Raw genomic sequence first — 13531 nt, forward strand, 5'->3', positions numbered from 1 at the left:
GGTTGTTTGTTGCTTCATGATGTGACTGGGTTTCCCCCTGCTGGACACTGGGATAGCTACGCGACCTGTTTGGACACAGCCTTCAAACGATGGCAGAAGAAGTTTATTTCCAAAGGTCTTGCACAGGGGGAAGGGTTTTCGTGCAGGTTCCAGTGGCAACGTCAATGGTCAGATGCAAAGATTATAGTCCATGTCGTTTCATGCTCACCATCTCACAAAGCGTCTCTTTATAACATAGAACAGTGCAGCACTGGAATCTTTGCCGAACATGATCTGTGCCAAGTTAAACTGATTTCATCTGCCTGCACATGATCCATATCCCTTGCACTTTCGTGTCTCTGTCTAAAAGCCTCTTCAACGCCACTATCGTATCTGCCCACCACCACCACCCTCTGGCAATGAGTTCCAGGCCCCCACCACTCTCTGTGTAAAAATAAAACTTGTCCCGTACATCTCCATTAAACGTTCCCCCTACATCTCCATTAAACCTACCCCTTTTCATCCTATAGCTATGCCCTCTAGTGTTGGACATTTCCACACCGGGGGAAAAAAAGGTTTGGACTATACCGTATCTAATCCTCCCATAATTTTACACACTTCTATCAGGTCGCCCCTCAACCTCGGTTCCAGAGAAAACAATCCAAGTTTGTCCTACCTCTCCTTGCAGCTGAAACCCTGTAATCCAGGCAGCATTCTGGTATACCTCCTCTGCACCCACTCCAAATCCTCCCCATCTTTTGCCTTACTTGCTGGAATTAGATTAATTAGCAATTAGACAATAGGTGCAGGAGTAGGCCATTCGACCCTTCGAGCTAGCATCATCATTCAATATGATCATGGCTGATCAGCCACAATCAGTACCCCGTTCTTGCCTTCTCCCTATATCCCCTGACTCCACTATATTTAAGAGCTCTATTTAACTCTCTCTTGAAAGTATCCAGAGAATTGGCCTCCACTGCCTTCTGAGGAAATCCACAAATTCACAACACTCTGTGTGAAAAAGTGTTTCCTCGTCTCCGTTCTAAATGGCCTACCCCTTATTCTTAAACTGTAGCCTCTGGTTCTGGACTCCCCCAACATTGGGAACATGTTTCCTGCCTCCAGCGTATCCAAACCCTTAATAATCTTACATCAATTAGAAATTATGTCAAATATAGCAGGGAAAAGGCAGGAGAATGGGGTTGAGGGGGAAAGATAGATCAGCCATGATTGAATGGCGCAGTAGGCTCGATGGGCTGAATGGCCTCATTTGGCTCCTATGTCTCAATGGTCTGATAAACACTATTAAACATGACATTTTATTTTTCCACTATTTTTAATCTGGGGGTACTCATAAATTTTAATCAACTTTTGCTCTCAACAAAATTAAATTAAAACAGAACTTGCACAGAAAAAAAATCATAATGCTGTTAAAATGCATTTAATATGCTGCATCTGCCTTGTTACTTGGACTTACAAAATTCTAATTTAAAAATAAAAGACCATGTAAACGTTGGACCATTGAATAAACGACCAGTATGAATGAAGAAATCTACCACGCCCTTAAAGGAATACATCCCACGCCAATGTTTATCGCATGTAACGGTTGGCAAGGCTCCAGTATCCTATTCAAATACAATCATGGGCCAGCTCTAGTGTGCATCTTGCAGGAACAGTGCACAGATAGCGCAAATCAGCCCACAATTTTTTGAATGGGTTGCTCACATTCCCAAGCGATATTACCAGCGAGAGGAATGCACAATTTACATTTCTTACAACGGGCTGAAGACCATTTAGTTATTTGCGTCCAAACCAGTTCCCAGGGCATCACTCCCACTCACTCTCCTGATTTCCCTGCACCCCTCGGCGCTTGTTCTCTCTCTCTCTCTCTATTAATATACAGCGATCAATTAATTTGCCAGCATATCTTTGGGATGTGGGAGCAAACAGAGTAAACCAATGTAGTGGTAGAGAGAGAATGTGCAAATTCTCTCTCTACATAGAGCATCTCAGATCACAGTGGCGCAGCGGTAGAGTTGTTGCCTTACAGCACCAGAGACCCGGGTTTGATCCTGACTACAGGAGCTGTCCATTCGGGGTTTGTACGTTCTCCCCATGACCGCGTGGGTTTCTCCCGGGTGCTCCGGTTTCTTCCCACACTTCAAAGATGTACAGCTTTGTCGGCTTATTGACTTTGGTTGAAAATTATAAATTGTCACTAGTGTGTGTAGGATAGTGCTAGTGTACGGGGATCGCTGGTCGCGTGTCGTGTAGGCTTGGTGGTCCGAAGGGGGCTGTATCTCTAAACTAAACTAAAATAAACATCAGGATCAAACCGGTAAGGTGATAGCACTCACCGCTGTGCCACTACACCAGTGTAACAAAGAGGCCGTTGCAGTTTTGTCCATACTTTCACTTTCGTCATAACTGAACTTGAATAGGCACAAATAGAGTCAAAGAGTCATACAGTGTGGAAACAGATCTTTCAGCGCAACTTACCCACACCGACCAACATGTCCCATCTCCACTAGTCCCACTTGTCTGCGTCTGGCCCATATCCCTCTAAACCTGTCCTATCCATTGGTTGGATCGCATGCATCCCAGGGCTTTCATGAAGAAGCCACTGTGTGGAGTTTGTACGTTCTACCTGTGACCACGTCGGTTTCCTCCCATACTCCAAAGACGTGCAGGTTTGTAAGTTAATTGGCTTCTGTAAATGATCCCTAGCGTGTAGTCGAACGAGTGTACGAGGAGATCGCTGGTCGGAGCGGACTCGGTGGGTCGAGGGGCCTGTTCCCACGCTTTATCTCTAAACTAAACTAACAATCCCGACCCGAAACATGACCTATCCTTTTTCTCCAGCGATGCTGCCTGACCCTGCTGAGTTACTCCAGCACTTTGTATCCTTTCATAAAGTGCCATGGCATTGATGTAGAATACAGAGTGTTTCCAATTCATTCCTAATCATTTTTGAGAATCCTCGGGAAAATGCATGCTGTAAATTTTGCGGGGATGTAAGGGTATTGGCTGCACGAGTGCCTTTGTAAAACAGCTTTGCAAAGAGTCCATTGCCCAAACAAGAGATGTCCCTTTCTGCAAGACGTATTTTTTATTTTAGTTTGTTTCTGTAAGTTGCAACAGTTCTGCTGTAGCTGAGAGCATCTTCTTAATTTTGTGTGTGATGCACTTGTTCCACGGTTTAGTCAGTAACCACAGAAGTAATCCGCACTGTTTGATTGAATGAAAGATGCAGTGTGGAAATGGGCCCACCAAGGCCATGCCAACGAATAGTCACCCGTTCACACTAGTTCTATGTTATCCCATTTTTTCATCCACTCCCTGCACACTAGGGGCATTTTTACAGAAGCCAATTAACCTACCAACTTACACATCTTTGGGATGTAGGAGGAAACCGGAGCACCCGGTGGAAACCCCCTCAGTCACAGGGAGAGCGTACAAACTCCGTACACACAGCATCTGAGTTCGGGATTGAAGCTTCCAGCTCCACCCACTGTGCCGCCCTAGCTATAGAACTGTGCTGCCATCTTAATTGCCAATTGAGACTTTCTCTCAGTTGTAGCATCATGAAAATGTTCCCTCCTTCCAGTAATTTTGTCATCATTGGTTGTCCACTTTTTCCGGGGTTGTTCACTGCTGGTCAGGCCACCAACTAACCCCTTCCTCATCGTCAATGAGGTTTGATTGCCGCCCCATGAATTTTAAGAGCCACAAATTTCATAGTGCAAAGTAAATTGTGCGTGGTTTCAATTTATAGCAGACACAGAGCTTTACTGGTGGAACAAGTATGAACAAGGGTGGCACGGTGGTGCAGCAGTGGAGTGTTTGTCGCTGCCCATCTTTCCTGCCCAAATGGAAATATGTGGGACTGCAGATGCTGGTTTACAAAAAAAGACACAAAGTGCTGGAGTAAAGGGCCTGTCCCACTTTCACGACCTAATTCACGACCTCTGCCGAGTTTGCCCTTGACTCATACTCGCAGCATGGTCAGGAGGTCGTAGGTAGGTAGGTTGTGATGCTAGTCGTAGGTACTCGTGGCATCAAGTAGGTTGGGCCGTTTTTTCTAGCCTGATGAAAAATGTCCACGAGTAAAAAAGGTCGTGAAAGTGGGACAGGCCCTTAACTCAGTGGGTCAGGCAGCATGGAGAACATGGATAGGTGACGTTTCTGGTCGGGACACTTCTTCAGACTCCAAAACATCACCTATCCATGTTTGAAGACTTCAGATATTATTTTCCTCACCAAGATTATTTTGAGTAACGAATGGGGAAGCAAGGCTATGATCTGGGTGTAGAAATGGCCATGAGCAGAGACATTGCTTTACCTTCATCTGTGATGCAGTAATTTATGAGTGAGTTTAGTTTAGCGATACAGCATGGAAACAGGTCCTACTGCACACCGAGTCCACACTGACCATCGATCACTCGTCCACTCTAGTTCTATGTTATCCCGCTTTCGCATCCACTCTCCACACACCAGGGATATTTCTGCAGAGGCCAATTTTCCTACCAACCCGTATGTCTTCGGGATTTGGGAGGAAACCCACAGTCACAGAAAACACGCAAACTCCACATGGACAGCACCCGAGGTTGGGATTGAACCCGCGTCTCTGGCACTGAGAGGCAGCAGCTCTACCAGATGTGCCACTGTGCCTCTAGTTAGTAAAACTAGTATTGTACTAAAATTGTTACTGTTTGAGACTATCCCTGATTACACAATGGCAGGAGCATATATACTATGTGGTCGGGAAGGCTTTTGGCACATTCGCCTTCATCAGTCAGAACATTGAGCATTGGTGAGGCCACATTAAGAGTATTGTGTTCAGTTTCGGTCATCCTGTATGTATAGGTAAGATGTTGTTAAGCCAGAAAGGGTGCAGAGATTTACGAGGATGCAGCCAGGACTCGAAGGCCAGAGCTTTCGGGAGAGGTTGAACAGGCTAGGAGCTTATTTCTTGGAGCGCAGGCGGATGAGGGGTGATCTTATAAAGATGTATTAGATCATCAGGGGAATAGGTTGGGTAAATGCAGAGTATTTTACCTAGCGAAGGGGAATCAAGAACCAGAGGACATAGGTTTCGGTTGAGGGGGGAAAGATTTAATAGAAACCTGAGGGGCAACTTTTTTTATACAAAGGATGGTAGGAATTTGGAACGAGCTGCCAGAGGCGGTAGTTGAGGCAGGTACTATCACAATGTTTAAATGACATTTGGACAGGTATATGGATAGGATAGGTTTAGAGGGATATGGGCCAAATGCAGGCAGCTGGGACTAGTGTAGATAGGGCATGTAGGATGATGTGGGCAAATTGGGCCGAAGGGCATGTTTCCATAGAAAAAGTCTACTTGTCCATTTGTGTAAAATAGGGTATTTGTAGCAAATTCTTAGGAAATTGTCTGGAGAAGGGTCTCGACCCGAAATGTCACCCATTCCTTCTCTCCAGAGATGTTGCCTGTCCCACTGAGATGCTCCAGCATTTTGTGTCTTGCTGGGGGAAATTCTTGACGTATTCAACTGGTCCCTATTGAAGACACAAGGAACTGTAGATGCTGGTTTGCAAAAAAAGACACAAAGTACTGGAGGAACTCAGTGGGTCAGGCAGCATCTTTGGAGCACGTGGATAGGTGACTTTTCGAGTTGGGACCCAAACGAAGAAGGGTTGTGGGTGCAAGGAATGCACTGCTGGTGTGATAGTAGAGGGAGATACGATATTGGAATTTAAGAAGTTTTAGGATAGGCACATGGAGATACAGGGATTGGAGGGATATGGACCACTCGCTGGCAGATGAGATTTAGTTCAATTTAGCATCATGCTCGCCACAAACACTTGGCCTGAAGGGCCCATTACTATGCTATACTATTTGATGTTAATACGCAAATTTGAGCTTAGTTTATTATTACATGTACCGAAGTACAGTGAACACCCTTTGTTGCTTGCTGACCAGTCAGCGGAAAGACAATACATGATTACAACCGAGCCATCCACAGTGTACAGATACATGATAAAGGAGATAAAGCAAAAAATATTTAGTGGAAGATAAAGTCCGATCAAATTAGTCTGAGGGTCTCTAATGAGGTAGATAGTAGCTCAGGACTGCTCTCTAGTTGTTGGTAGGACAGTTGGTAGGTATCATGCCTGTAAAGCAAGGATTTGTGAAAAGTCACAGAATTCAAGCATTTGATTGCACACTTGAAGCAGACTTGAGTTGAGTGTAATTGTTCTATGTTTGTTGCTTTAATGCCTCCTTTACACGACAAACAGGCCATTAATGGAACATTGTGTTGGCACAATATACCCTGAAAAACTCAAATCACTTGCAGCGTACACTGAAAGCAAGGTTTTTTACTACCAGAGTGGTTTATTGGCAACTGTCCAATTGTGCACTTCTGTTTGTACTCATTCATTTCATCTTGTTGAAGAACAATTAAAACATTAAAAAAATATTTAGAAATATTTGCTCTCAACCACAGCAGGACATTGGTCTGTGGGACACAGCCCATTTGACATAATATAATTTTGAGTACAGCTTGAGTCTACATTGGCATACAACCTGTTGTTGTTCTACTTGAATCATTTGCAAAATAATATTTCCATTGTTCTTTCTCTGAAAGCAATTACTTAAATTTACCCATTTGAATTCGTATTAGTTCCGTTCGGTATCTGTCAACCATTATGCTGTCGAAAATTAGTGAAACATTTGAAAGGTTGAACAGAACTTAATTTGTCCTTGTATATAAATAGTCGCCATCAATGTCGGCTTTAAGGCTGGTGAAAGTCAGCCGTCAGTTTGTTTAGTTTTTAGTTTGGGAACAGCATGGGAACAGGGCAACCGAGTCCATGCCGACCATCGATCACCCGTTCGTACTAGTTCTACGTAATCCCACATTCACATACACTCCCTACATACTCAATTTTACAGAGGTCAATTAACCTACAAATCCGCGTTGTTCTAGGGTGCGGGGGGGAAACAAGAGCACCCGGAAGAAACCTACGCGGTCACGGGGGAATTGTGCCAACTCCCCACACACACAGCACCCGTAGTCGGGGTCTAAGCTGGGTCTCTGGTGCTGAGATGCAGTGGCTCTGCCAGCTACACCACCCTGACACCTATGGGCGGAAATCCTGGGGGAGGGGGGCGCGTCCCCTCCATGTTTTGCGAGGTGGGGGACAATCCCCTCCCATGTTTTGTAATCCGGATTTTCGAAATTAGGTGAAAAAAAATCTCCGCTTTCCGCGAGACAGTGGGGGTGGAACTGATGATCGAGGGCACCGATTGAATGAGAGAGATGACGGTCAGCAGGCAATAAGGGGAGCGGGACGTGATGATTCAGCCGGTCAGAGGCGGAAGTAGGGGGGTGGGACTGAGGATAGAGCGCGGTGATTGGAGGAGGGAGACGTCCTGGTGGAGCAAAGATCATAGAGCGGAGCTTGAATCGGCCCGTTCGCGGGGCCTTCATTCGCCCGGCGCAGCATAAAATCGGTCGCGGGATCTTCCATCACCCCCCCCCCCCCCCCCGGTCAAATTGCTGCATCGAGGCGATTGAGGCTCCCAATGTTGAAGCCCCCGCCGGGGGATGGAAGATCCCACGGCCGGTTTTAAGCCGCGCAAGGCGATGAAAGGCCCTGTGAACTGGCCAATTGAAGCCCCACGATTCGGGGCAGACAAAGCTGCTGTTGCTGGAGTTGGTCACCAACCAGGTCAACTCCCGATATTATCGTCCACAGGGCCCACGACCGACGCCTCGCGCACGCGCTTGTGTGTGTGCGCGTGCGGCCACCAAGAAATTGTGTTCCCCCCCCCCCATGTTTTTGATAGCGATTTCCGTCCCTGCTGCCACCCTCGAGCTTAGTCTGGAACTTCCAAAGGACACAAAATGCAGGTGTAACACAGCGGGTCAGGCAGCATCCCTGGAGAATGTGGATAGGAGTCGTTTTTGGTCGGGATCCTTCTTCAGATCTTGGTGTGGATCGTTGTGTGTGGGCATGTGGGTGGTGGCATCCTGAATGTTGGCCTCGGTTGCTTTGGGGCAATCGGTTTAGTTTCGAGATACAGTGTGGAAACCTGCCCTTCAGCCCACTATATCCGCGCTGACCAGCGATCACCCCCTACACTAGCTCTATTCTACACACTAGGGACAATTTACGGAAGTTAATTAACCTACAAAAATGCGTGTCGTCAGAATGTGGGACGGAAGTGGAGCACCCAGAGGAGTGACCGCACATGGTCACAGGGAGAACGTGCAAACTCCGTACAGACAGCAGCTGTAGTCAGGATTGAACCCGCGTCTCTGGTGCTGTACGGCAGCAACTCTACCGCTGTGCCACTGTGCGGCCCTAACACCGCATGGTTTCTCCAAGCTTCTCTGTGGGTTATCTCCTCCTGGATGTCTCCCAACCTCTGTGCGGCCAGACCAGACCAGACCAGACCAGACCAGGAAGCCTGAGAAGCACCCGTGGGAGATTAAAAATTCAGGTGGAAATGACTGATCGCCCCTTGAGGGTTTTATCGATTTGATTTGAGGATAGTAAAAGCTGGAGAGTTGTGCCGTTTTCTGCACTCGGTGGCCGTAGTGCTTACACTCGTTTCCTGCAACGGCCAATCTCGCCCTCCTTTTTCCACACAGCGAGTCCATCACCCAAAGGTCAAGTGCAGGAGATAGACACAAAGTGCTGGAATAACTCAGCGGGTCAGGCAGCATCTCTGGAGAGATGATGGTGTTAAGCTGGAAAAGCTGCTGAGAAGATTTACGAAGATGTTGCCAGGACTCAAGGGCCTGAGCTACGAGGAGAGGTTGAGCAGGCTAGGATTTTATTCCCTGGAGCGCAGGAGGATGAGGGGTAATCTTATAGACGTGTAAAAAATCATGGGAGGAATGTATTGAATTTACATACTCTTAACCAGAGTAGGGGAATCGTGAACCAGAGATCATAGGTTTAAGGTGAAGGAGGAAAGGTTTAATAGGAACATGAGAGATAGCTTTTTCACACAAAGGATGGTGGGTGTATGGAATGAGCTGTCAGAGAAGGTTGTTGAGGCAGGGACTATTACAATGTTTAAGAAACAATTAGACAGGTACATGGATAGGACAGGTTTAGAGGGCTATGGGGCAAACGCAGGCATGTAGGACTGGTGTATATGGGACATGTTGGTCGGTGTGGGCAGGTTGGGCCAAAGGGCCTGTTCCCTTGCTGTATGACTCTAGGAATCTAAAGGAATAGGTGATGTTTCGGGTCGAGACCCTTATTCACTCATACTGTAAAAAAGTAATAGGTAACGTTTCAAGTCGGAACCCTTCTTCAGACTCTCTGGAGAAAAGGAATAGGTTACCTTTCGGATCGGAACCCTTCCTTAGCGCAGGAGCCCAGCAGGGTAGCGATGAGAATTACGATGAGAATCTTGGAAGCATGCAGCACTAACACATGGTCCTCTGTTCCTGAGACTGTTGTCTGAAAGAGAGAACGAGGGAACCACACGGAAGAATGGTGGCTTCCAACAATTGGAGCTATTACCTCGCAGTTTGGAAACAGGTACGTCAGCTCAACTTGTGCACGCCGACCCACATGGGTTAAATAACTTGTTGCTCCAGTTCTTAGAGGCTTCACATCGTGCTGGGACAGACAGCACCCGAGGTCAGGATCGAACCTATGACTGAGGTGTAAGGCAAACTCCACACACTCAGCAGAGGTCAGCATTGAATCCAGGTCTCTGGCGCAGTAAGGCAGCAGCTCCACCCACTCATGTGAAGGCCAGCAGCTGAGGATACCTGGATGTAAATGACGAGGGTTAATGTGGCACAGAATAACCCAGGCCATCGCAGGGTGCCTTCCCCAATGTCTCATAGGTTCTAGGAACGGAATTAGGCCATTCGGCCCATCCACTCCGCCATTCAATCATGGCTGATCTATCTTTTTCTCTCAACCCAATTCTCCTGCCTTCACCCCATAACTCCTGACACCCTTACTAATCAAGGATCTGTCAATCTCCGTTTTAAAAATACCCAATGACCTGGCCTCCACAGCTGCTTATGGCAATGAATTCCACAGATTCACCACCCACTGACTAAAGACATTCCTCCTTATCTCCTTTCTGTTTGCATTTTCTCATTACTCATTTCCAAATATTTCCCCTTCAACTCATCCAATCCTCCATTTCCCTTCAAATTCCCTTCACGGTGGTGCAGCAGTAGAGTTGCTACCTCACAGCACCAGAGACCTGGGTTGGACCCTGACTACAGGTGCTTTCTGTACTGAGTTTGTACGTTCTCCCCATGACCTGCGTGGGTTTTGTCCCGGCGCTCCAGTTTCCTCCCACATTCCAAAGGCGTGCAGGTTTGTGGTCTGAATGGCTTGGTATAAATGTAAATCATCCACCAGTGCGTGTAGGAGAGTGCTAGTATGTGGGGATCGCTGGCTCTGGGTGGGCAGAAGGGCCTGTTTCCGCTTTGTATCTCTAAACTCAAAGAAATCCAATCCTGCCTTTCTTTCCCCTTCAAATAAACCGATCCGTTGCTACTGAGTATATTTTTATTGTCTTCTCAGTGTATTTCTTTAACCTTTGTTCTAAATAAATACCAAATAACTGTTTTATATTTGTACTTGTTTGTCACGCCACATTTCTCTGTCAGAAATAATAACGTACAGATTGGCCAATTTCATGCTGCAATGTTCTTTTGGCTTAATGCTTCAAAGCTAGGATAAGGGCAGTGTATAATTCTGAAATGTTCCTGCCAGCAGTGCAGTTCAGGAATAGGAAGGAGAGGGGGCTCTGTACAATAGGGGAATGGTTCCCTGGGGCACAACGGTGGATGGGCGAGGAGAGAGACATCGGTTCGCAGGTCGACACGGACGGCCAAGGGAAGGTGATCGCTGCATTCCCACAGCAGCCTGAAAACTAACGCCCAGGTACAGGACCAGCTTCTTCCCCATAGCCATCAGGCTATTAAATATCCTCCAAATAAGCTCTGAACCATATAGACTTGGAAGGGTCCCGACCCGAAACATCATCTATTCTTATCCTCCAGAGGTGCTGTCTGACCCGCTGAGTTACTCCAGCTTTTTTTGTCTATCTTAGACTTGGGGCCATTTGTTTTATCTTTTTGCACTATTGTTTGTTTGTTTGTGTGTGTGAGACCATTGTTACACCACTGTATGCACTTACCTACCACTCCCTTTTAGTTGAAGATAGACACAAAAAGCTGGAGTAACTCAACGGGTCAGGCAGCATCACTGGAGAAAAGGAATAATTGTCGTTTCGGGTCAAGACCCTTCTTCAGATTCTGAAGAAGGGTTTCGACCCGAAACGTCATCTATTCCTATTCTCCAGAGATGCTGTCTGACCCGCTGAGTTACTCCAGCTTTTTGTGTCTATCTTTGGTGTAAACCAGAATCTGCAGTTCCTTCCTACACATTCTCTTTTAAGGTCCTGTCCCACGGGCATGCGACTCCATGCGGCAAGCGCGACCTAAAGGGCCGGTCCCACCAGCATGCGCCTGCATGCGGCAAGCGCGACCTAACATGGTCGCTTGAGCCGTAAGGCCTCGCGGGCCGGTCCCACTTCGATCGCTGGAGCCGTATGAAGTTGTGCAGAGCTGGTCCCGACATCGCGCAGGGCTCCGAAAAACTGACCGTGTTCAAAACTTCTGCGCGGCAACGGCCCGCCGGCCCGCAGCCGCCTCGACGCCGTACGTCATGCGCGATCTTCCCGTGGACTTCGCTCGCACTTCCTGTCACTCACTTGACCTCCACGTGGCCCCCGCTTCTGGTTTGGTCCCGCATGCAGGCGCATGCTGATGGGACCGGCCCTTTAGGTTGCGCTTGCCGCATGGAGTCACATGCCCGTGGGACAAGCAGGGCTGGATTAACCATTAAGCAAAATAAGCACGTGCTTAGGGCATCAAGGGAAGGGGGGCACTACAGAAATGGTAAATGGTTTACGGCACAAAATAAATCACTTTAAACTTGCTAAAATAATATTCAAAGTGGTTTATATGATCGGAAATATAATTTCGAAGTGTTCATGGTGTCATAGTGACGTCATAGCTAACATGTCTGGGCGTTAAAAGGGGCTGCAGCAAAATTTTTTAGAAACAAACAAGTTTGCTACATATGTGCCCTGTGCAGCTCATTCACTAAATATGGTTAGGCCAAAGGGCTGTTGACTGCTCTCAAGAGGCAGTTAATTTCTTCTCTACAGTGCAGTTGCTCTATACCTTTTTTTCAGCCTCAACCAGCCGGTGGAAAATTCTTAAAGGTTGTATTGGAAATGAAAGTGTCTTAAAAACCCTCTCTGATACCAGATGGGAGGCACATGCTAGGGCAACAGCAGCGATTTTGAAATCTTTCCTTAAGATTTTAGAAGCGTTAGAATGTATAGCCAAAGACTAGTGGGAGACACTAGAAAAGAAGCAAATAATATTGCAAATAAGATGCAAGAGCTAGAATTCATTTTTATGTTTAATTTTTGGAATGAGACTTTGCAAAATTTTCATAGAGTAAGCAAAGTTCTACAGAATGAGGATGTGAACTTAAAAAACATGTGCAGATCTGCATGGATCATTAGCTGACCAACTGTGTACTTCACGAGTTGAATTTGAAAGATATGAAGCAGCTACAAAGGAAATGCTACCAGATGTTGATTACAAGGCAGCTCAAACTCGCAAACATATCAGAAAGAAGGTACCCAATGACAATGACGGAGATGCACCAGAAGTATATCTGAACGCCAGAGATAAATTTCGTATCACCACCTTTTACACAATTGTTGACAAACTTAAAACTGAGATGAGAAGAAGAGGAGAGATATACAAAGAAATATCAGAGAGATTTTCTTTTCTAAGTGATGTGCCACATAATGTCACTTCAATGACTTCATCATCTACTGAAATTGAAAGGTATTCTCAGTGTTGTCAAAAACGGATTGATGCTTACCCAGAGGACTTGAACACTAATTTCTCAGCTGAGCTCCAGCAGTTTCACTCATATGGGCGCCATAAGTTCAGTGCAACAAGAAATGTAAAAACAAAATTCAGTCATGCTGAACTTTATAAAATAATTGTAGAAGACAATATTGAGTGTGCCTTTCCAAATGTAGACATTGCCTTTCGTATATTTTTAACATTAATGGTCACAAATTGCTCAGCTGAACGTTCATTTTCTCAGTTGAAGTATATTAAAAATCCCATCAGAACAACTATGCAACAAGGCAGGCTGGATGCCTTATCTCTACTAAGTATAGAAGCAGATGTGTTACGTAAGATTAATTTTGAGGATCTGATCAAAGACTTTGCAATTAAAAAAAGTAGGAGAAAACTTTTCAAATATAAATAAAGTGGAAGTATACAAAAATAAACATTATTTTCCATCTTACTGTTAGTTTTGGTTCATTTTGAAAAATAAAAAAATTATTTTATGGTTTATTATTGTTTATATTTTGAATTACATATACATGGGGGCACCAAAATCTTTTAAGTGCTTAGTGCTTATGTGCTTAAGGGTCTTAATCCGGCCCTGGGGACAGGCCCTTTAGTTTCTGCTT

Source organism: Leucoraja erinacea, chromosome 5 (assembly GCF_028641065.1).
Source record: "Leucoraja erinacea ecotype New England chromosome 5, Leri_hhj_1, whole genome shotgun sequence".
Taxonomy (NCBI): Eukaryota; Metazoa; Chordata; class Chondrichthyes; order Rajiformes; family Rajidae; genus Leucoraja; species Leucoraja erinaceus.